The sequence below is a fragment of the Lissotriton vulgaris genome, chromosome 2_1, assembly GCF_964263255.1.
Source record: "Lissotriton vulgaris chromosome 2_1, aLisVul1.2, whole genome shotgun sequence".
NCBI lineage: Eukaryota > Metazoa > Chordata > Amphibia > Caudata > Salamandridae > Lissotriton > Lissotriton vulgaris.
In genome coordinates, this window is record NC_141687.1 from 1994115769 (window position 1) to 1994138013 (window position 22245).

General features: G+C 42.3%; 1 protein-coding gene across 1 annotated transcript in view; it reads left to right on the forward strand.

The window, feature by feature from the left end:
* IL16 (interleukin 16) overlaps positions 1-22245 on the forward strand; it is a 471977-nt gene that overhangs the window by 126653 nt on the left and 323079 nt on the right. The gene's annotated exons all lie outside the window — the stretch shown is intronic.

Consider the following 22245-nt stretch of genomic DNA (forward strand, 5'->3'; position numbering starts at 1 on the left):
CAAGCCCCTATCGGAACAGGGACGTCACTTTTATTGATGCTTCCTGTGGTAATAGGGACGTTGCCTTGTTTACAAGGCACTTAACTTAACGCCGTCTTGTAAATAAGGCACCCTTTCACGCTATACTTAGCGTGAATGTGTTGGGCAATGGGTGTTGCGGTGGGCGTTCCACCACAACACCCATTGATTTTGACAACTTCCCCCTATTTACAAGGATGGTGTAAGTAGGAGGCAGCACCAAAATTAAGATCAGGTAAAACCTGTTCTTAACATGGCGAAACGAAGGGGGTAAACATCCTTTTGTACACGGTCATTACACCATGTACCATTACCACGAAAGCTTTAGTACGCATGTGCTGTAATAACTCGTAGCCATTTCTATGCATGTTATTACAACGCATGCACTGTAAAGTGAACCACATAGTTGTGAGGAAACTGAGGCGTTTCCTCATAATGATCACCGCCTCTATGAAGACGCAGGAAGGAGAACATAGGACAAGAAGAGAGAGAGGTAAGAGGGCTATTTTTAAGGGTTTAGGGTAGGGGAGGTCTTTAAGGATTAAGGTAGTGTTGTGTTTGATGAGTAGTGTTTTGGGGTTTATGGTAGTGTCAGGGGGTCGTGTAGGGGAGTGTTTGGGTGTAGGGACAGGATTGGGGGTAGGTGGAGGATTGTGCTGGGGGTAGTCTTTTAGGGTTTAGTGTAGATTGTGGTGTTTGTTTAGTGTACGGTAGTATATTAGGGTTTAGGGTAGTGTTGGGGGGCCGTGCAGGGTAGTGTTTGAGTGTACGGACAGGACTGGGGGTTAGGGAGGGTTGTGCAGGGGGTAGTGTTTTAGGTTTAAGGGTAGTGTTGTGGTGTGGTGTAGTGTAGGGTAGTGGTTTAGGGTTAGGGTAGTGTTGGGGGTCGTGAAGTGTAGTGATGTAGTGTAGGGAGCGCACTGGAGGAAGGGTGAGGGCCGTGCATGGGGTAGTGTTTAGGGGTTAGTGTTGGGGGTGTCAGGCAGGGTAGTGTTTAAGTGTAGGGACAGGACTGGGTGTCGGGGGAGGGTTGTGCTGGGGGTAGTGTTTTAGGTTTTAGGGTAGTGTTGTGGAGTGATGTAGTGTAGTGTAATGGTTTAGGGTTTAGGGTAGTGTTGGGGGTCTTGGAGGGTAGTGTTTTGGAGCAGGGACAGGACTGGGGTAGGGGCAGGGTCGTGCTGGGGGTAGTGATTTAGGGTTTAGGGTAGTGTAGTGGTGTTTGAGTAGTGTAGGGTAGTGTAGTGTTTGGGTAGTTTTTCAGAGTTTGTTTTGTGTAGGGTAGTGTATTTGTATTTAGTAATTAGTTTAGTGTTGGGGTAAATGTATGTTTTTATTACTATGCAAGATTTAGTGTTTAGTGTAGTGTCTGGGGTTGTGATGGTAGTGAATGAGTGTAGGGACCGGAGTGGGGGAATGCGTATGTTCGTGCAGTGGGTAGTGATCTAGGGTTAAGGGTAATGTAGTGGTGTTTCAGTTTTGTAGGGTAGTGTAGTGTTTGAGTGTTTTGGTAGTGTTTTCCAATTTTAGATGTGTAATGTAGTGTATTTAAATTTATGTTTTAAAGTAGTGTTGTGTTTTAAACATTTAAAAAAAAGTGGTTAAATGTCTTTTTAATATGACACATTATTCCGCATACCATTTTTATTACTAAACAAGTTTTTACTTTGTATACATTAACACTTCCAATGTAATGGTATGCGAACTAAAAACCTGCGTAGTAACGGTTCTTGCTAAGTAATAAGCGTGTAGTAATGGCATGCAAACTAATGGCATGCGAAATAACGTATCATATTAAAAGAGGAGCAATGCCTTATTTCTACTCATTTTTGCTGTTTCTATGTGTGCTCCATTATGCAGCACACATAGAAGCAGAAAAATGCCATGAATGATTGTTTATGTGCAGGAAGGGACACCTCATTTGCACTCTTGTTAAATGAAAGCCGCAAAGTTAATACATAACTTTCTAAGATGAAGAGTTACAGCAACTAATTTATTGATGTGCATTGTGCTGTGACTTGATTGTTACCTATCCTTTCTTTCACTTACTTCTTCCCTGCTGCTCAACCAGGATGAGTTTTGGAATGTGTGGGATGTCACGGATTGCATGGTTGCTTGCTTACGTGTGGAGTTCCAGTTGGTGGATACAGGCTGAGCAGCAGGGAGGCTGCTCCTGGTGGGGCTACGTTACAGCTATCTATCATCTTACTTACCATCTATCCTCAACTGTAACTGGATACAATAAACTACTTTCTTGGAACCTAGGCTACATTTGAACTCTTTTACCTATGACACATTGCTATTTTGGTTTTCCTTAATTAGTCCCTTAATTACCTTACCAATATTCTTCACCTTGGGTTGAAGGCAATTTGGGGTTACTTTACCTGATAAAACAAATTGTATATTATACATTATTAATATTATCGTCAATATTATTATCAAACTCTCGAATACCTCCAAATACAACTCAAGGCTCATTCAAAGCATAACAATAAATCCACCCTTCTCTTACACATGTGGGTCCAGATTTAAAGGGAAAGAGCAGGAATGCACAATATATATATCACTAAATAAAGCATTCATGCCCTTTGCCTGTGCCTGTGCACAATCTGCTGCTTAGCTCAAAACAGGCACGCTGGCACCTTGGTGCACGGGTGCCGGCGTTAGAGGCAGGATTGTTTTTGTGCAGAAAGGGACCCCTTCCTGCACATAAACAATCCTTAGAAATGTTTTAACAAGCAGAAATAAAGATATTTATCCTTGTTGCGCCTCTTCTGGGAAGGCGAACAATTCTGACACATTCCCAGGCTCACCAGTGTTGGCAATGTGGGAGTGCTACAGAATACATGGAGGGGAACACCCATGCTCCCCTCATCTAATGCCTTCTAGGCATAGTGTAGAGCAAAGCAGTGACTTGCACTGCCTTGTGTTTTACGAGATTTACCAAGCCATGCGGGTCCATGCAGGGCGCATCTGCGTCACATGGTAAATCTCATTCTAGGTTTTGCGTCCGACTGTGTTGCCTTGCATGGGCCCTGGCAACTCAAAACCTTGATAAATCTGCCCCTTATTTCTTTTATTCTGAGTGTTATTGCCTCAAATTAATAATCAGCTCCTGTGTGATTATATGCAATTAACATCCTATGCAGCACAAGGTTGATTTGGAATAATGTGTTCCCTATGTAATCCTCTTGTCGCATATAATGTTCCAAAGGATTTTTGCAATTAGCGTTTGCTAGACCTGACAGCCTTATGGTGGTCTTCCCCCCAACTTTTTGCCTACCTCCTTCACTTTTCTGACCTTGTGTTTTCTGGCTTTTGCATTGTGGGCTTTACCACTGCTAATCAGTGCTGTAGTGCCGGTGCTTTCTCCCTTAAACATGGTAAAATTGGCATATTTAATTTACTTAGAAGTCCCTAGTAAAGTGCACAACATGTGGCCAGGGACTGCAAATAAAATGCTACTAGTGGTCCTGCAATCACTAAGAGAGTAGCCTACACCTCAATTTGTTAAAAAAAATTAATTCATGATTAAAGATAAACACATTTCTTCTGTTTATCCTGGTATTTTAATTTATACCTTTTTACTTATAGCATAAGTTTGTAAATTTCGTACATTGATACATGAAAAAAGAGCATCATCATTTCATGGCTATATCACAATACTTATAACTAGACATTTTAGGACAATTTCAAAAATGATAAATCGTGCTCATACATTCAAAAATTGTGAACAAATATTGTCAAAAACAAACAAACAATTTTATGTTAACACAGTTTTCCTTCAATATTTCACTTTTGTTTGATCAAAAAGGAGGATAAAAAAATCCTTAACCTTCCTTAGATACCTCTACTTGATACCTATCTTATTCAATCACTTGATCAATAAAGTTAACATCAAGGAAAATTTTAATTGAAGCAAACATTTCATGATTGTAGCGTGAAAATAAGCCACACGTCTCTATTTATTTTGAGACTATTCCGACGTGTTTCGAGTTCTGGTATATCAATCACGGGACTCTCCTCAGGGCTGTCTTAATCTTTATCTGTAATGAATTATTTTTGGAAAAAAAACAAATATTAAAATCACTTCCTCTACTTCTATTCATTACTTAACGTGCTTACATCAGGACTATTGTACCTGAATCGCGTAAACACATGGTTTCTTTTTGCCACTCTTTGTTTGTAGAGTTCTTTTGAAAACGTTTTCAAAACTGATTGTGCCGCTGCAAAAAAATTGGAATGCTTAATTTTATTTCTATCTGTTTTTAAGGTGCACTGAATACCATTGTTATGACTGCGGGAAAAGTTACCTGTTTGAATAATGCTTAATCCAGCCGGATTAGTTTGTTAAACTCGAGTGGAGCTTCACTTCCTAGCTGTAAAAAAGGGATTGTGGCATTTGCTTCATGAGAATGCAACATTTTGTTCCCTAGCAGCAACAATGTTTCAATAAAGTACCTTGCGGGTTAGGTTTCTTATACAAAGCCGCCTGTTCAATGAAAGCGTGTGCTTCTTTGTGGCGCATACATCTGCATCTGCATCTGCATCGTGTCCCCACTTCCTTCATTTTACAACTGGCTGAGGTGGCCCTTAAGAATAACTATTTTAAGTTCGAGGATCAATTCTTCATACAAGTCAAGGGTACGGCCATGCACCGTAGATGGCCGTTCTGTATATGGCCCAATACGAGGAAAGATTAATCAAAAATAATAACCTCTACAAGAGTAAAATAATGCAATGGCTAAGGTACATTGACGACATCTGGCTCCTATGGCATAGGTTAAGAACGTCATTGTACAAGAAAGAAACTGATAAGAATACGATATTACATTACAAGAGTGCACACCCACGGAGTCTAAAAGAAAATCTCCCATATGGGCAACTATTGCGTATTAGGAGAAACTGTACTGAGCTATCAGACTATGAAAACCATGCAACATCTTTTTGTAGTGAAATGACCAAGAGAGGTTATCCTAAGAAACTATTAAAGCACTCTAAAAAACGTGCTAGATTTACACCAAGAAAGAACCTGCTACAGGTTAAAGAAAAGAAAGAATTGGAAAGATTAGTGTGTGTCACTACGTTTGGCCCTGAAACGAATACATTTAGACAGATCATTCTTATAAATTGGCATCTCCTTGAGAACCTTGAATATCCTTTTCAAAAGCCAATATTTGCCATGAGAAAAATTCCAAGCATTGGCCAACAGATTATTTGTGCAGACATTTCTGTACCTAAACCAAAAAGTGATTTAATCTCGCAATGGAACTTAAAACCAATACAGGGCCACCACAAGCGTGGCAATTGTGAGGCTTGTAATAACACCATTGAAGTGACTGAATTCAATCACAATGGAGTTAGGTGGAAACATGCACACTTTACAAATTGCAGAACTAGGAATGTGATTTATGCCGTATTGTGCCCCTGCAAAAAAATATACATAGGCAAAACAAATCAACAGATAAATGCCACGATCACACAGCACAGGTCCAGAATCAAGAAGAAGGTCATTACAGCACCGATGGTGGAACATTTTCTCAATAAAGCGCACAGTGAAAATGATTTCCAATGGACAATTCTGGCAGTAATAAATGCCACTAGCAGATCTATAGACTTAGAAAATGCACTGTTACGAAAGGAAGCTTACCTGATAATGAAATTCAATAGCATTAGCAATGGATCAAACAGTATGAGCGAGCTGAATAAGATTTAATACTACATATCCCAGAATGCATCAGACACATGTCACAAATGAGATGCACTATAGCAGTTGAGTCCTTTTAATTAACATATTGAATTGTGAAGCGTTGTGTCACTATAAGAAGGTCATTCAGTAAGCAGTTCCAATTGCCAACAAAAATATTGATGATGGTACACATTCCAAAGTAGTCCAATTTTGAATTCTGCAATTGCAGAGCAATAGGCTGAGTGTGTCCACATCTATAAATAGACTGCGAATAGTACTGTTACTGAAGGAAGAAGAGTTTATACAATATCTGGAAATTGATCACATACCCCAGGTCAGGTCACGTAGGCGCATCCGAGAAATTCTTAGGAGATGGGCGATATTACGTGAAAATTCACGTTAACTTGGTTAGAAAGGAAACTGGAACCGAAGAATTGTACATCTATAAATATGTTTGAGAACAGTAGAAACGACATATTCCAGGATACATCTTTTAGGGTGAGCAGAGAAGGCTCGCAAATGATTGGCTGTACCAAGTGTAAACATCTGAAAACTTTGCTAAGAAAGAAACGGGAACCGCATTACGGCGGCAACTGTTTGAGTACAAAACTACACATCCCAAGATACGTCAGTGAGGGTGAGCTGAGAATACTTGCAAGCGATTGGCTGTACCAAGTGTAAACATCGAGAAACTTGGTGCGGAAAGAAACTGGGACCGCATTATGGCGGTGATTGTTTGAGCACCGATTGGTAATGTTGGTGAGTACGAGGTGAATGAATATAAGGCAGATTGAGGGTCTAGTTAACAGTAATAGTGTGCTATTAATAACTGGCACTCGGGATTTTTCGTTTGCAGATGTACGCGCCACAAAGAAACACACGCTTTGTTTGAACAGGCGGCTTCGTATAAGAAACCAAACACGCAAGGTTCTTTATTGAAATATTGTTGCTGTTAAAGAACAAAATGTTGCATTCTAATGAAGTAAATGCCACAATCCCTTTTTTACAGACACAAGCGAAGCTCCGCTCGAGTTTAACAAGCAAATCCGTCTGGATTAAGCATAATTCAAACAGGTAACTTTTCCTGCAGCCATAAAAATGATATTCAGTGCACCTTAAAACAGATAGAAATAAAATTAAGCAGTCCGAATTTTTTGCAGAGGCACAATCGGTTTTGAAAACGCTTGCAATTCAGGTACAATAGTCCTGATCTGAGCACGTTAAGTAATGAATAGAAGTAGAGGAAGTGATTTTAATATTTATTTTTTTGTCAAAAATAATTAATTACAGATAAAGATTAAGACAGCCCTGAGGAGAGTCCTGTGAATGATATACCAGAACTCGAAATGCGTCGGCATAGTCTCTAAATAAATAGAGACGGTGTGGCTTATTTTCACGCTACAATCAAGGAATGTTTGCTTCAATTAAATTTTTCCTTGGGGTTAACTTTATTGATCGAGTGATTGAATAAGATAGGTATCAAGTAGAGGTATCTAAGGAAGGTTAAGGATTTTTTCATCCTCCTTTTTGATCAAACAAAAGTGAAATATTGAAGGAAAACTGTGTTAACATAAAACTGTTTGTTTGTTTCTGACAATATTTGTTTACAATTTTTGAATGTATGAGCACGATTTATCATTTTTTGAAATTGTCCTAAAATGTCTAGTTATATGTCTTGTGATATAGCCATGAAAGGATGATGCTCTTTTTCCATGTATCAATGTACAAAATTCACAAACTAATGCTATAAATAAAAAGGTATAAATTAAAATGCCAGGATAAACAGAAGAAATGTGTTTATCTTTAATCATGAATTAATTTTTTTCGACAAATTGCGGTGTAGGCTACTCTCTTAGTGATTATGGTTCAACGGCCCTGCCTAACCCTCGTCCCTTTGGGCCTAACTCCGTTTGTTTTTCAAACTAGTGGGCCTGCAGCACTCATTGTGCCACCCACTTAAGTAGCCCTCTAACCATGGCTCAGGCTTGTCATTGCAAAGCCTGTATGTGCAGTTTACACTGCGATGTCGACCTGGCAAGATAATCCACTTGCCAGGTCCAAACCTTCCCTTCTTATATATATAAATCATCCCAAAGGTAGGCTCTGGAAAACCCAGAGGGCAGGGTGCAATGTATTTAAAAGGCAATACATGTACATCTAAGTTCTGCATGCCCTGGTAGTGAAAAACTCTCCAGTTGTTTTTCACTACTGCAAAGCCAATTATCCCATGGAATAACATTGAGATTACCTTATTACATTTTATAGGTGCAATTTCCAATTGGGTAGAGATAACACGCCCAAAGCTGGTGTCTCTGGATTCACAATTTAAAATCACAATTAATGGTGAAGCAGGATTTTGTATTGCAATTCTGAAAATGCCACATTCAGAAAGCTGTCAGCTACTTCTGGGCATCTGCATTTATTTGAATATACTGTTTGGACATTATGGGGCACATTAGGATGCCCGCCATCCCGATGTAAAAAGGGACCGCCAGCCATAACGGCGGGGGTCCCTTGGGTGACATTAGGATGCGCCCGCCACAGTGGCGGGCGCATCCAGCATTCCTGACATTGTGGCAGGCGGTGCACTCAGCACTGCCCGCCACAATCCCAGGAAGGCATGTTGTGCACTCCAATGCACAACATGGCAGGCACCGCGCGGTGCCTGCCGTGTTGTGCATGGAACTGCTGGGGGTGCCAAAGGTACCTCCCATGTGCACCCCACCCCCCAGAGTCCCTGGGGGCCCGCAATGGGCCCCCAATGGCAGAAAACACCTGCCTTTCTGTGGCATCGGCACATCCTGAACACATGCTAATATGGATGGCCGTGTCTCCCAGACACCTCCACCTTGTTAGCAGCTTAACAGGTCACCTGGTGATGCAATTTTCTTCTTGTATGTGAACAGCATTAATCTATTTATAACATTTTTGTATATACAGAAATTTATATTTATTGGAAATAACATGACTATACCAATTTTTTAAATTGTAGCACAATAACAATAGTGTGTAAGTGCTTTGGTCCGTTTCAAAATGGCTAGTTGTTTATTGTGGACTGTTTTAGTCCCTTTTTCAATGTCCATGGAATTACGCTGTATGTGATTGGTTAACAGTGATTGAAATGAACAACAACGTAAGTTTGCTGCTATCGTGATCAAGGCTTACTGCCGAAACACATAGATAGCCTCAGCCAATAATCTTATTTGGCAGAAGGACTACCTCTGGTGTGCCGGTCTCTTAATTATTTTTAAGAGGTGTTGTTTTGAATATGTGTATGTATATATATATATCTATAAACAAAAAATACCTGTTTCCAAAATGAAAATAGCACGCACACGAAGATTGCATGACTATGGCTTCTTTTTAATGAGATGGGCCTCCCATGACCCAGCAGCCAAGAGACTCGTTTTGGCTGTCACAGCAGCCTTTATCAATCTGATAGATGCCATATTTTGCACTTAATATATAGTACCTAGGTCATGGAAATAGTAAACATACTAGGAATACCTCATGTTGCCACACAAACAAAATAGACTGCTTAATACTCATAACATTAATTATGAAGTGTGTGCTGTCATGAGGTCGAAATTCCACTGTATAACATGTAAAATACTTCTGTTAATTAATACACCGGTGTACCTGGGGGGAGCGGTGGGTGTGGTTCGCCCCTTGCGGCACTATTTTCGTGGTGGCGGCCATGTGGCACTGATGGCCCACGTAATGGAGGTTCAGGCGGGAAACAGTGGATTGGCATGCTGGGTGCTGCTGGGATGACGGCGTGACCCCTGTGCATCGGCAGACTGTGATCGGGTTGCAGAGCCCGGGAGGCCTAACTGTTTATTGGCCCCATAATCGCAGCAAAGAGGAAGCGGATGGCTGCAGACCCCGATGAGGCACCCTGCTCTGCGGAGGGAGATCCGGAGCGGGTGCGGAGGCAGTGCCGTTGCCTAGCCAGTGTTGAGCCGAGGTGAGTGAGGCTAAGGGACACGTTGAAGTGGGGCCCAGGGATCTGGTGGTCAATGCCTGTGTGCGGCTGAGTCTGAGGCCTGCAGAAACGTGGCGAATTGACACTGAAATCCAGCCTACGTTAGAGCCGACCACCGGCCGGTGGTGCGCAGCTCTGGAAACTAGGCTGTGCTGCCTAGCTGCCCGCCCGGGCCTGGATTGCCTTGGGTGGGGGAGTGGGGGGGGCAGCTGTGATGTGAGCCCACATGTGCTGCGAGCACACGTGTGCCACAGCGGCAACGTAGCCCCCTTTGTGAAGGTGCAGTGGTTTGGGACTAATGCATTGAAGTGTGGGAGAGTGTCTGAGGCCTGCTACCATAGGATAAATATTTTTTGCCTGCCGTCTGAGTGTGCACTTGGGCAGACTGTCTCTCTATGCTGCTGGGTCCAGTCCAGAGTCTGCGCATGCTCTGGTAGAAGTATGTGTTTTCAGTTTCCTGCCAACACAGACTTCAGCCCCCAGGAAATGCTGCTGCCAGCAGAGTTTGGCTGTGCCCCCTAACCTCTATACACGGACATTTCAGGGCAGCCCTCGGCATCAGGCCGCTGCCACACATAGTTGTTCTATTGAGCGGGCGGGGCCATGACGGAACCGCTCCGTCACAAACACAGCGCGCCCGAGGCTCGTGATGCGGTTCCGCCACGAGCATGGGAGCGCCGCGCGCCCCCCCTCCCCCCTAGCGCTGCTGCGGAATTGCCGCCGCAGCAAAGGTGTTAATATCAAAAGTATTGTTTTTTCTGCTGTTGTTGTGCAGGTGCCCTGTGCACATTGCGTGCGCCAGGTTTCCCCTTTCCTGGCTGTATTTCAGTTTACTTTTACTTTACTTTAGGCAGGGGAGAGGCCTGTGTGTTTTGTGCACTGTCAGCAGTTGCAGTGCTGGGCCTGCTTACTTTTCTTTTCTGGCTCCATCTGTGAGTGAGAAGCACACTTCCAGGGCTCATGTTCCCCTTTCCTTTCTGCAAGGAAACAGCACACAACAGTGCCAGGGCCAATATCTGTCTCTGTTGGCGGTCGGGCCGCTTGGAAATCGACTCTTCAAACTACAATGATATGGGGACCCCTGAGGTGCTGTGTACTCTTGAATAAAACCACCTTCTGCTAAATTCCTTGTCTATCCAGGAGCCTTCAGGAAGCAATTTAAATGCCAAGATACCTCTCGGGAATAATGTTCCTGCTGGAGCCAGATAAGTGTTTTGTCTATTGGCAGTTTCACCCATCATGAAGTATCGCAGATAGTTAATGCGCCTGCTGCATAGAACATGTGCCAGACAGATCACTACCCTGCATTTTATGTGGCAAGCGCAGTGGGTTACTGCTCTCGTCACATACATCCTTTTGTTACTTGCCGTTCATAAGTTAAAATACTAATTTAACATATATATGAAACACAATCAAGGAGCTTCATTTAAACTGCGTTGCATATGTTAGACATTTATTTTTTCCTCAGGTTTTCATTATCCCAATGTTGCTAAACGGGTTTGGAGGGATAGAAATACATTCTTTTTAATTAAACCAACCACTGAGGTACGTTTAAAATCCTGCGTTTGTGCCATTTCAACAACTGAGAGTGATACTTCCGCGTGAGTAAAATCAAGCAATGAAGTTGATGGAAACATATAATTATAATAAATTACACCCATTTGAGCAACAAGAAACTATAAGATCTTAAAGCGGCTGGAAAACACCAGAAATGGATGGGCACGCACATAGCTAGGGCTCACAACCCAGGCTGGTAGGTACTGAATTGGTGATGAGGAATAAGGCTAAAAATACATGATAACATGATGGAATAATGAAGTATGTCTAACGTTATGACGTAAAGCATGCCAAAAATGTCAGCACAAAAAGCAGTGTGCGATTTCTCTAAGTCACTAGGCCGTGTGTGAAATTAACTTCTATATATCAATAACAAGCTAGAGGTTTTTAGTGCGATAGAGCCAAGCTACATGGTTGACTTCATTGGGGGCTCCGGAGCAAATATGTCCTTTTTTCCGCAGCCCCCCTCCCCTTCCCGCTGTCGGCCATGGGCGGCAATCTGGGGGATAGCCCCAGGCGCCAGAACCTCTAGCTACGCCACTGAATTAATACCAAAAACCACAGTTGATGGACAGAATGTAGAACAATGTCATACATTCACCCCAGTACAAAGATCTGGGCCTAAATCCATCGTTTTTTTGCACTCCACACCACCCTGGGTTAGACACTGGCTATATGCAAATCAGCTCTGACCCTGTGCCTCATGGGAACAGTCCAGTCCGAACTACCAAGCCATGTCTTTCCCAGACCGGAATCAAGTATCCAAGGACCGGTTTCTGGCTATCAGCCTTCATCAGCCTGGATAGCTTGACTCCAGTGGTGTGGAGAGCCTGGGACTCACGTCTGAGTATACCCAGCACACTCGGGGTGAAAATTGCAAAAAACACAGTTGATGGACAGAATGTAGAACAATGTCATACATTCACCCCAGTACAAGGATCTGGGCCTAAATCCATCGTTTTTTTGCACTCCACACCACCCTGGGTTAGACACTGGCTATATGCAAATCAGCTCTGACCCTGTGCCTCATGGGAACAGTCCAGTCCGAACTACCAAGCCATGTCTTTCCCAGACCGGAATCAAGCATCCAAGGACCGGTTTCTGGCTATCAGCCTTCATCAGCCTGGATAGCTTGACTCCAGTGGTGTGGAGAGCCTGGGACTCACGTCTGAGTATACCCAGCACACTCGGGGTGAAAATTGCAAAAAACACAGTTGATGGACAGAATGTAGAACAATGTCATACATTCACCCCAGTACAAGGATCTGAGCCTAAATCCATCGGTTTTTTGCACTCCACACCACCCTGGGTTAGACACTGGCTATATACAAATCAGCTCTGACCCTGTGCCTCATGGGAACAGTCCAGTCCGAACTACCAAGCCATGTCTTTCCCAGACCGGAATCAAGCATCCAAGGACCGGTTTCTGGCTATCAGCCTTCATCAGCCTGGATAGCTTGACTCCAGTGGTGTGGAGAGCCTGGGACTCACGTCTGAGTATGCCCAGCACACTCGGGGTGAAAATTGCAAAAAACACAGTTGATGGACAGAATGTAGAACAATGTCATACATTCACCCCAGTACAAGGATCTGGGCCTAAATCCATCGTTTTTTTGCACTCCACTGAATTAATACCAGGCACCAACCTCCCAAGTGACATTTATTTGTCAATTGGGCTGTTAAAATTCATATTATAATGTCGAAAGAAATGCCCTGTCTAATTCCAAATTCTGCTTGCCTACCAACTGCTGGACGCATCTTTCTAATATTCATGTATTAAAATGCTTAAAATCCTATCAATTGCAGAGACTCCTTTTAAACAGTTGTATACATTGTTACAGACATTCAACAGTACTACGCAGAATTGTCCAAGCGGATGTTGGCAATTCCGAAGAAATATTCAGATATTGACCGACAGGCATTACTGAAAGAAATTGACATTTTGAACAACAAATTGAGCAAACAGCCGGATCAAGAAGCAGTTGAGAAACTGCAGGCAGAGATGCAAAAGAGGGTAAAGAATTATGAACAAGTAATACAGGACCAGAAAGCAGTCAAGTTTAGACGTGATAAACTTGACTTCCAAAGAGGTCAAATCTTTACCTTTTCCAAACGCTTTGATAATATTTGTTGCCAAAAATTATCAAAAAACTTGAAACCAAATGTAGCACAGAGAAGAGATGAGTCTGGCTCAAAAATGAGTTTGGAAGTGGACACAGACTACGAAGATGAGAGGCAAATGATGGCAATACCATCAGTCGAAGACGACCTTCGATTTTTTATGCTGGGACGGAAACACCAATCTATGGCCACTGAGAGGCCAGGAAAAACATTCCGGGGCAGAGGAAGAGGCGGAGGAAAAACAGGCGGCCCCAGTTATGCAAACCTGCATATGGGCTTGTGGGAGGAGCAGGTGCTGGCCATCGAATATGCTAAGGAGATGCCTAAAAATTTGATACTTTGGTCACACTATATTGACGATCTTTTTGTCTTCTGGCGTTGCAGTAAATCTTCAGCAGAAAAATTTGTAGACAGATTAAACAACAACAATTTAAATCTTCAGTTCACTGCACAATTAAGTGATCAAGAAGTACAGTTTTAAAACTTAACAATTTATGTGGCAGATGGTACAATCCAAACAAAGACACTTAGAAAGAGCACAGCAGGAAATACAGTGCTGCTTGCTCAGAGTTTCCATCCCACTAAATTAAAAAACAGTATTCCCCACACAGCCTTAAACTCCGGCACGCCAATAACAGCCGTCGCACAATTCCACGATACAATCGAAGTATTTCAGACAGTGTGCTTTCTTACTCCCTTCCCCTTCTGCACGAATACCTGACGTCCTTCAGTGAGTGTCTGTATATATCAAATGTGTCCAAGGATAAAGTAAACTGTTCAGAAATGTATCTGTCCAGGGTTTTTTTTTTTAAAGGCTAAAAAAAAAGGTTTATTGCAGTTCAGAGTCCCCAACCAGCTTCAAGCTTCAAGCTCAAACTGACAATTAAATCAGCAGCTGCACCCTCTTCGCTCCCTTCTCTCCCTCCACTCTCACCTGCTCAACTCTTCCAGCTACCAGGAGAACCAGGAAGAACTCAAGGTCGAGCACAGGTGTGTAGCACTGCCGCCTCAGACTCTTCACCAGGTAAACGGCCTCCCTGTTGCGGCTGCCACCGCTGTAAACACGCTGCAAATCGCGGCAAAAACGCGGCCAAAAACGGCCGAAATGAACGCCTCCAAAAGCCACCAAAGTGCCTCAATTCAGCACTCGAACGCCAGCTAGCCTGCACGCCATCCAGAACGCCGGCTGCAGCATCACCAGCAGACGGCCATCAGCGGGGATGGAGCAAGGAGCTCAGGTGATCACGCGGAGACGAGGAGCCGACATCCATTATTGGCGTGCCGGAGTTTAAGGCTTTCCGCTTGTGTTTTTTTTCAGGCTCCCTTTGGCGAACTATATCAGAACAATTTTTAGAGCCATGGATATCGTTTGATTGTTGGATTGTTAATGGATTGTTAAACTTGCGATTAATTCTGGATAATTCAAGTGCGCTAGTGCTATTTTAACCTGATGGGAAACTATTTCTGAAAACAGTTGATAGCGAATTTCCTACTGTGGGATTACACTGACTTTCAATTTTCAGACACTTTACCCTTGATAAATGTGATACCGAGGCATAAGGTGGGGTCATCAGGAGGGTGAAAGGAAACAAGAAAGTCTGACCAGGTGTACACGATAATGGGCAAGCTCCTAAACGCACAGATTAGAGCCAAGGCCCGCCGGCTTCAGGTGAAAGAAGCAAAAAAAGAAGCAGCCAGAATGGCGGGAAAGGAGTTCTCTGAGTCTTCTGAGAGCACAGATGACCAAGAGGTGTTGTTGAATGAACAGCTGAATCAAACTAGCCCTGCAGCAGTTTCTGTATCGGTATCGGATAAGGCGAGAATGCCAATCGTCAGCTCAGAAGTGACGCTGCCAGATAATGCCGGGCTCAACAGTCTTAAAAAAGATAAAACTGCGGGTGCAGTTAAAGGGTCGAAGCAATTTCCTTTATTTGCTAAAAAATCCAGCACACACCCATCTAACAGCTCTCCACAAAATGTGCAGCATTCAGGAGGTAACCCAGGGGTTACTCTGCCTGGGACTATTCAACTGCCAGATAAATCCACAACAATAATTAATCGGGTGGTATCTGATCCTGTTATAAATAGCTCTGTGATGGGTGATTCTGGGCCAAATAGTTATACTACTCCCGGCCTTGGCTCTACGGCAGAATGAACATTCTACATTGCCGCAAGAGGATGTCTGTTCAGAAAATATAACAGCATCATCAGGTCATAATCAAACTGTGAAAAATTCTGATTTGAAATCCGGGCTCCCCCTAGCTGCAATACAGACACAGACACAGATTCAAATAAAGGAACTGAAAGAGTCACATTCCATATTAAAAAACGTTCCTATACTACCAGCTAATGGTGTTCACACCGATGTTCATACCGATGGTCACCCTACGTGTTTAATCGATCCATTCAGTCCCATTTTGGATATGAATACTGAGTCAGCTGGTGAGATTCAGTTGACGGTTAAGGATATGCTGAATTTAATCCTGGATGAGGTGCAGGAGCTGAAAAGTTTCCAAAGAGGTGAACTAGCTTCGATCCATCAGCGACTGGAGAAAATCGAGGATTTGGTCTCAAGCTTTCCACTCAGACTTCAAGAAGCAGAGATTCGAATCTCGACCTTGAAGGATCAGATGATAGAGAGTAAAGAAGTGGTTAAGGTGGTCAATAAAAGCAGACGGGGGCTTGAAACAAAACTGGACGATCTGGAAAATTATACAAGAAGCTCAAACCTACGAATAGTTGGAGTTAAGGAAGGATCGGAGGGATCCAATACAGCTCAGTGGGTGACCTCCTTCTTAAAACAAAGTAATTCCAGAATATGAAGGAGATTTAACTATAACCCGGGCACACCGGGTACCAGCCCATCCTTTCCCTAACTCCTCGCTACCACGTACAATCCTGTTGAATTTTTCAGACTCCCGCATAAAAGAAACTATTTTATCCAAAGCAATTCAGCACAGACAATTTGCAGTTAATGAGACGATTAAGTGCTGAATATTCTCAGATATGTCCACAGCAGCAGCGCGTAGGCTGAAGGAATTTGTAAAAATCCTTCATTTATTAAAGGCAAACGGTGCCCAGGCCATGATTGCTCAGCAATCCAAATTGAAAGTGCTGGTGAAGCATACATTTTATATGCTGTCTGATGTAGATGAGGCACAGGAATTACTGAAGGAGATTTCACAGGGGCATAGAGGGTGAATGGGAAATAGATGAGAAGCCTTAAAATAGAATAGATCTAAAAACCACGGAGCGCGAACATAGAAATGGTTACCTAGGAGATGAAGGTTCGCCTGATCAGAAGGGTCTAGTAGGCATCGAAGATTGAAAAAGGAGCAGCCACTCTGACGTACCCCGGGGGTGGAGGTGAGGAAGAGGGGTCTCAGGGCTGTGTGGCTGCCGTGGGGGAGGAAGAAAGGGCCTCATGAGGGGGGATAGGTGGACACAGGGGTAGGTACAGGAGCACGTTGGAGGGGGGAGGAGATGGTGTAGGGTATGGTGTAGGGGAGAAAAGTATTGAAAAAATTAAGTCCTTTGTGCTTTCTTTGTTTTGTTGTTCTTTTCCTAGATTCAGGTTTAATGAAAAATATGAAGGGAGAGAGTTGGATCAAAATAGGGTAAATGCTCTAGATGTCTAGTAAGGAGCAATTGAAAATAGTATCGTTTAATGTTAATGGGTTAAATAACAAAAAGAAAATGCGGGCTAGAGATGTGGATTAAGACTGAAAATCCTTTGGTAATATTGCTAAAGGAAACGCATATCTCTTCTATGAAATTGGCTGAGTTTTCAATGTTTAGGGTATGGGCATCGTATCGAGGCTTATCTTCAATTTTGGAATCTAAGAGAGGGGTGGCCATTTTTCTAACATGACAAGAACATCCATGCAGAAATTTTACACTGTGAGAGTGGTAATTCAGGGCGTTGGTGTTGGGTGACATGTGAAATTAAACATAGACCTGTCACCTTTGTAAGCTTTTATGCGCCAGTAGAAGATAACTCTCGAGCCTATGAAGAGCTGTTTCAATCGCTATTGACTCTGATAGGAGATGTGATCATTGGAGGGGATTTTAATATTCTTATTAACCCTATTCTGAATTCTACTACTCTGTCAAGAAAACAGCCTAAGCCAAAATCACTGAAAATTATTATGAATTATAAAAAAAGTTTCGATCTTTGTGATCCCTGGCATTTACAATATCAGTCTAAAACAGAATATACATGTTGGTCGGGTAGATTTAAGTCATCTTCACGTATAGATTTTTTTCTGGTTTCGAGACAACTTAAGTTTTTTCAGCAGAAGATTTTACATAATGGATTCCCTGACCATGCTATGTTAGTTATTGAGTTCTTTTTAGAAAATACTGTGAGAGTCCCTAAGCGTTGGCTGTTTAATAAACAATATCTTAATGATGAAATATGGGTTGGTGCTATGAAGATAGAGATCAAAGAATTTGTTCTTCGCAATATCGATTCGGTACCGCTTAATATCATCTGGGATTCTTTAAAAGCTTTCATTTGCGGAATTATCATAGGTAAGGATGCAGCTATCCTTAAAGAAGTTAGATCTAAGAAGAAGGCTCTTGAGCAAATAATACAAGTGCTAAGTAATTTAAGGCACCTTAACCCATCAAGCACGAACCAACGTCAGTTAGACGAGGCAAGAAGGGAACTTAGTGCTAATTATTATGCCCAAAGTGAAGAGGTCTTTCGACGACAATCTCAGAAGATATATGAAGAAAGTAACTTCACAGGGACATTTTTAGCTTGGCAGGTCAGAGAACCAGCTGCTGCTAACTTGATAAAAGAGTTAAAGTGTCCATCCACCCATGTAGAGACAGTTGATCCGGTTAAAATCGGAAATATAATGCTCAGTCATTTCAATGCCATTTATAGTAAGCAAAATAGTCTTGATTATCGAAAGTTAGAAACTTTTTTGATAAAGTACACATTGCCCCCACTCTCCCATGTTGATCAATTAACTATGGCAAATCCATTTTCTAGGGAATAATTAGAATTAGTTGTGAAAAATCTCCCAAATGGCAAGGCCTGTGGCCCAGATGGCCTCCCTTCTGAATTTTTTAAAGTATTTTTTGTGTTCTCTCGGACTTACTTCTTCAATTAATTAACTCTATGTTGGGGGGTGGGCCGATTCCAGATTCTTCCAGGGAGGATAATGTTGTGAGTTTTCTAAAGAAGGGGAAGGACTCCAATGACCCAAATTCATATCGCCCAATAACTTTATTAAACTCAGGTTATAAGATTGTAACCAAACTTTTATCATTACGATTTAATCAATATACAACAGATTTGATCCATCCAGATCAGAACGGATTTATTGCCGGCAGGCAACTTATCACTAATACTCATTACTTAGTTGAAGCTTTGGATTATTTTGAGACACGAGGGATTTCCGCTTTGGTTTTGTTATTAGATGCAGAAAAAACTTTTGATTTGGTGGTTTGGGAGACATTGTTTATTATTTTGGAGCCCTTTGGTATTTCGGGTAAAATTATAGCTTTGATACGGAACCTTTATACTAGTGCTAAAGCTAATGTCATCAGAAATATGGCAACGGCTGGGTCAGTTTTAGTCAAGCGTGGCACAAGGCAAGGCTGCCCACTATCGCCAGTCCTCTTTGCGTTCTTTATTGAACCACTCGCAGTTGCATTAAGGAATTGTGTGGAAATTCTCCCCCCGATTGATCAATGAGCAAGGTAAAACTTTGCGCAGGCGATATTATGCTTATGATTAAACCTGACTTGCAATCCCAAGCCTAAGTTTTTCAAATTTTTGAGGAGTTTGAAGCTTTGGGGGGTACCGTATAAACAAAAAGAAAACGGAAATTTTGCTATGTGGGGGTAAAAATCCGTATCTGCATCCCGATATACGAAGCTGTATTAATACTAGGCCTAAGAGATATCTTGGAGTTTTTTTTCTGCATCAATTAGAGATCTATATGGTTTACATTTTGAGCCCCTTCTTCTGAAAATTCAGGCATTGTTCTCTCGTTGGACTTCGTTACCACTGACAATTCTGGGTAGGGTGGCTTTGATAAAAATGTCCATTCTTCCTTTGTTTAATTTTCTGTTTTCTACTATTTCATGTTTTTTACCGGAGTCATTCTTTAAAAGGGAGGAATCTATGTTTTTGGTCTTTATTTGGGCAAAGAAGACTCCCCGTATAGCAATGGGCACCTTATATGAGGAGCTGGATCAGGGAGGACTCGCTTTACCAAATCTCAGAGATTACTATAATGCATACTTCGCAAAGTACTTATCAAGATTCAAAGGGAAAACTCAGTAAAAATCTTTATATAAATTTCTTTTTTGCTTTAATGTGTACAGAAAGTCAGATACCACCCCCGCTGCAGGTACTTAAATCTCCAAAATTAGTTCGCTACAAGACATTATTATGTTTTCGAACTTGTTGTTTCTACGTGTCCCGCCTGTTTGGGACACTCTTCTTCATCACTGCCACTCTCTGTCACCACTGCCACTCTCTGACTACTCATGCCACCCTCTGGCCCACCCATGCCACCCTCTGTTTCATCACCACACCCTCTGGTTGTCCAGTGTACATTATTTTCGGCAAAGCAAAGCACACCTTCCCTGCCTCAAGTGACCTGAATTAATTTGGGGCTGATTAATGTGTCACAGAATATTTTTTTAGCTGGCACCTGCTTCCTTAGTGCGCCCTGATTAGTGATCTTTTGCACTTGCTAAGTGCTTTCATTGTTGCAAAATTAGTTACAACACCTGCCCTGCCCCAACTGACAATAATGAATTAGGGGCTGATTAATGGATTTTAACTTCCAGCCTGGCTCCTGCTTGTCTCCCTTAGCTGTAATTCAGGACCTTTGTGGCATATGTGTAACTATTCTGAGGTTCAGAGCAGGGTCACATAATAGTTTCAACTGGCAACTGAACTCTGGAGGGGCCCCTCAGGAAGCACTACAGGAAATGGCTACTAATGATGAGCCTGAACTTTTGAACCTGGTAAGTAGTTACTTTCAGTTTTGCTAAGATCGTATTTCTGCAATTTTGCACTTATTCGCGGGGCGCGAACTCACGCGAACAGTGCGAGCAGTGCGAGCAAAATCCGCTGCTCGCGGATTTGCGGATTTTGCGGGAGATTCGCGAATCTCGCGGATTGCGGATTTCCCGAAAATCCGCAAAATCCGCGAGCGGAACGGATTTTCCGCCCATGCCTAAAATCTATGCACTACGGGCAGGGGGGATTAGAAGATTCGAAAAGGTTTGGGGGACTTTCTTTTATTGAAATTGATGAGATATGCCTAGTATTTAAGTTTATGGTAACTATGGGCCAGAAGTAGGAGCCCTAATACCGGTCGGAAACAGCCGATTTTGTCCGTTTCCGACCGGTATTAGGCTTTTCAGATGTAGGGGGCCTACCGAATCGGTAATTTTCCGATTCGGTAAATATACCGATTCGGTATAATACCGAATCGGTATATTTACCGAATCGGTAAATCCATATGTAGCTGACACTCCTAAGAGTGCCACAGGCCCTTAAGAGTCAGTATTTTACCACACAATCCTATTGTGTGGTAAAATACCGAATCCACGTGTGCATGCTCACCTGTGCCATGTGACACACAGACATGCCCTTAGGGCATGTATGTGTGCCACATGTCACACAAGCCTGTACTTGGGGTGCTATAGTGTGTCAAAGTGACACCCCCTGCACCCTTGCAGGATTCGGTATTTACCGATTCGGTAAATACCGAATCGGTATCTCCCATTGATTCCTATGGGCTTCAAGGCCCATAGGAATCAATGGGCAATACCGAATCTTACAGATTCGGTATTCCTAAATTCAGAATTACCTAAATCTGCCTCATTCCCATTTACAGACTCTTAAATACTGATTCGGTAAAATTTGGTATTTAAGAGTCTGTAAATGGGAATTACCTACATCTAGCCCTAAGTGCTGTGCTAGGAGGTTCATGTTTTTCTTCTTTAATTTTGCTTTCTTTTTGATTTATAAAAAGCCTGTTTCGGTTATATTGTATTTTATGAAATGTTGATTCAAATTGGCACCAAAAGACTTCAATAAAAATTTATTAAAAAAAAAAAGTATTCTCGACACAGAAAATTAACGCATGAGAAGGAACTGTAGCAGTTCCAAGAAACTTCCAAAACCTCAATCTGACCGTACAGAAAGGTTTAAAAAAAGCAGTGACATTCAAGCCACCCTAGAGGAAGCAAAATGTAAAGCTAATTTAATACCTAGGGAACAACGAAAACAAGTACTCTAGGTAGAACTGAACAGAAATGTTGCATTATCAACAGTTACAACAGGCAGAATTAAAATATCCTATCCATTTTTCAGCGAAATTGCCACCTACTATACAGTGATTCCACACTGAGATCCAGACTACATAAATAAACCCTCATCATGTTCCGCAAAGCAAGATCAATGAGGCAGGACCTAGTAGTCAATAGCCCAAGGAACATACAACATGAGACATGGTTGAGTGGGAGTAGAGGCTTCAGATGGTGCCATAAATGTAAAGCTTGTAGTTATGGCATTAACACCACAGAGTTGCCTCTGCTATTTGGGGACAAAAAAATGGCAGATCACGAAGCCTCTTATGTATAGGACTGAATATGCTATACATGAGTTGAGGTGCAAATGTCAGAAGTTTTACATTGGTAGCACCATTTTACGTGCACATCAGCATGTGTTGCAGCATAATAGAGCTATTAGAAATGAAGATCAGTCATATCCAGTGGCGAGACATTTCGAATTGACCCATGATAGTAATATCAATGATTTGGAGTATTTTGTACTGGACCAGGTGCTAGTGAGGTTAACAGGTGGTAAAAGAGAAAGATATCTGAGGCAGCTGGAGTC